This window comes from Lontra canadensis, unplaced genomic scaffold (assembly GCF_010015895.1).
Source record: "Lontra canadensis isolate GAN:19392208 unplaced genomic scaffold, GSC_riverotter_1.0 scaffold13, whole genome shotgun sequence".
Classification (NCBI taxonomy): Eukaryota; Metazoa; Chordata; class Mammalia; order Carnivora; family Mustelidae; genus Lontra; species Lontra canadensis.
The window spans coordinates 1,642,169-1,645,543 of NW_022631007.1; the positions used below are offsets into that span (position 1 = coordinate 1,642,169).

Sequence of the window (3,375 nt, forward strand, 5' to 3'; positions counted from 1 at the left end):
TTTTTTTTTTTTTTTTTTTTTTTTTTTTTTTTTTTTTTTTGCTTATGGCCCCCACTGACCTCCAGTGGACAAAGTTCTAGTTAGGACACTTGGTATGAAAGTGAAGTGACCCTATGTGGGGATACACATGGACTCATGGCCTCGCTGCTTGTGTCAGAGGCTTGGAAGGAGAAAGATTGGAAGATCAGAGACAATGAGGTCTAGATGGATCTAAGGCAATGGGTGTGAGTTTTGTATTGCATGTACATGATCACAAGAGGATAGCTATCAAAAAAGAGACACAAAACAACAAAGTAGTAGAATGACTCAGGCAGGTGACATCAAACGATCTCTGTCATGGGCCACCTCAGTGCTGGTATGGCAGATGAAAGAATAATAATTGTGGTCTCAGAATCAGGGTGATGTAGCCCAATAGCATGGGCTCCCCCTCACTAAAGCTGATGTAACTACTTCCATTGCCCATCATGCAACTGGCTAGAAGCAGAGACCAAAGCTGAGCCCTTAATATGGCAACATCTGTTGAGGAGAACGAACTAGCCACCTGGTGGTAATTTGAATACATTGGATAATTACCTTGAAAGAAACAATCATTCATCTTGACTGGAACTGACACATATTCTAGTTATGAGTTTGTCTTTCCTGCTTTCAGGCCCTCAGCAAGTACTACTACCTGATAACTTACAGAATGTTTAATCTACTGACATAGACCCTATATAGCATTGCCGTGGACCAAGGGAGTCATTTTATAGCAGAAGTAGATATAGCAGTGGGCACATGGCCATGTGATAATTGGTTTTATCATTTATCACACTACCCAGAAGGCACAGGAGTGATAGAGTGATGAAAAGGTTTATTAAAGAGGCCTTATAGATGTCAGCTTGAAGATGATATACTATAGGGATGGGGCACCACCCTCCATTTAAGATACGTATCATAAATCAATGACCACTCTATGGTCTTCCTTAATAGGTAGAATGCATGGGTTTGGAAACTGGGGAGGTAAAAGGAGAATTACTACTTTTCTTTTCCACAACTTGGGGTTCTGTGAGTCTAGAGATCCTGGTTCCCAGAGGAAAAATACTTCCACAGCGTGGCACAGTAAATGTTCCATTGAACTGTGACTGCCTGCCACCTGGTCACTTTGGGTTTCTTATACCAAGAGACCAGCAATCAAGGAAAGGAGTTGCATACTGTTAAGAGTTATTGACCCTCATGTTGGGAAGACATAAGGCTACTAATACACAAAGACAACAGGAAAGAAAATGTTGAACTCCTAGGTGATCCACTGGATCACTGGGATAACTGACCCAGTTTTAATGGAAAATATGTAAGTGCAACAGCCATTGCCCGAGACTGACATGGGAACCAGGAGCTCAGAGTCCTCAGGGATGAAGATCTGTGTCATCCTACCAGATATGCCAGCAGAGGTTCTAGCCAAGAGTGAAGGCAACCTAGAAGAAACATAGTGGAATAGGAGAGTGACGATTGTCAGATTCAGCCTTGAGATCAATTGTAGCAGCAAGAATTAGTCTTTCTACAAGCCTTTGTTTCTTCTGGAAACAAGATCAACCAGAATAGTAGAAAAATTGTTCTTTTGATGGAGTGGACTTACTATAAAAAACATGGGATATAGTGAATACTGTTGTTTTCCATCCAGATCTATCTTCAGAACTAATGCAACCATCCTTAGCTCCTGGGAATCTTGGCTTTTAATGGCTCACAACTTGGTCCTTCAAAGAATTGCTCTCAGTCACAGAGAACTGCCTCACAGGAGCTATGTATACCCCTCCTAGAGGACAATGTAAGGCCCATAACTGAGTGCTAAAATGACTAAAAGGCCTAGCCTCTTCTCTCAATTTGGGCAACTTTTATAGGCCATCCCAGCTTTAGAACTTCCCACAGGGTTGCCTGTAGTCTTTGTTGCAACTGCATTGTGGGTCAATTTTTCACTCCACCCAGTTCTGCTTTCTTTACCTTCCTATATCCTGAGTGGACTCCCCAGTAAATCTATAGCAGGCAACTTTTCATCTTAAAGTGTGTTTCCAAGGTTCCGATTTAAGACACTCAAACCAATTCTTTGATTCTTGTACATGTAGCAAAGGCCTAAAACCTTGATTGGATGGAATGTATCTGTCCTCCTGGGAAAAGAGTATAAAAATATTTTAACCATTTTGCTCTGAGCTATTTGCATCTGGAACACAGGCCTCTGTTGGGGGTTTAAATTCTCCAGTAATCATTATTATATGCCTAAGGGAAAATGTGTTGGTTTGAGAATAGGGGAGGCAGAGCTGGGGGATACAGAGAGAACTTGGACTTCTTGGAAAGGGAAGTATAGTTTGTAACATGGGGGCCATGGTGTAAGGAATTCAGAGTAAAGGAGAGGGAGAAAAAAGAAGAGGGATTCTATATCAAAGATATCCTGGACTTACTTTATTTTAGGTTTTATTTTTAAATACACATTTTATTTTTAATAAAAAATTTTAATAATAAATTTTAATAAAATTTATTTTACTTTTATTTTATTTTAACCCTATATATTCAGGTAGCTGAATATTTGTTGAAGAAATACATCTGGGGACAAGGACCCTTTCTTGAATCTCATAAATCACACATGCCTTTCCTTCTGAAATGTAAGGTATGGCTGCTCCACTTTTTGCCAGCTCTGGTGGGAGGGTAACCTTTCTCACCTCATTCACCAGACTCTCCTGACTGCGGTCAAGCTGGATAAACAAAGGCTGCTGGGGTGGGAAGCACGGGGGAGTATTCAGGACAACTTTATTAAGCTTACTTGTAAGCTCTTGGTAGAGGAAGTCTTGTGGGTAAGGAGGGGCCTTGGTGTTGGCTCTACTTCCTGGTGGGCTATGGGTGGCCAGATGCCATGGCCCGGGGCTGGAACTGCAGCTGGGCACTCTCATGCGCTTCATTCCAACCCTTCTGGGTGGTACTCTGCCCCAGAGGCCATGGGGACTGATCCAGCTTGTGCAAAAATGGGTTCCCTGCAAAAGTCTGTAGATGGATTGCCAGGCAGAGCAATGTGGTCTGCAGCAGGCTCCTCCAGCTGCAGCTTGTGGGTTGAGGGGCGGGGTGGAAGGAGGTCTGCTGGATAGGCAGGGGGTTGTCATTTTTAGACCATGACTAATAAGAAATCTGGATTTTCTCAGTTGTAAAAACTCTTCCCACTCTTCCCTTTCCCTCTCCATAAGGTAACTGCAAATGTCTAGAGCTCTGGAGTTATTTTATGTTCTCTTTTGATGGCCTAAAATGAATTAGAAGCTGGAAAACATTGTACATGGGAAACACTATATGTGTATTGTGTATTACATCTTAGGCTAAATGTTATATGAGAACAAATGGTTTAAAGGAGTTTGAGCACAC

At 42.0% G+C, this 3,375-nt stretch overlaps 1 long non-coding RNA gene across 1 annotated transcript in view; it reads left to right on the plus strand.

Annotated features, from left to right (window-relative positions):
• LOC116867942 overlaps positions 1-2,609 on the plus strand; it is a 39,921-nt gene extending 37,312 nt beyond the window's left edge. The window contains exon 4 of the long non-coding RNA XR_004382689.1: positions 2,543-2,609. This is a non-coding gene — a long non-coding RNA (uncharacterized LOC116867942). The remainder of the gene's footprint in view (positions 1-2,542) is intronic.
• The last annotated feature ends 766 nt before the right edge of the window (positions 2,610-3,375 follow it).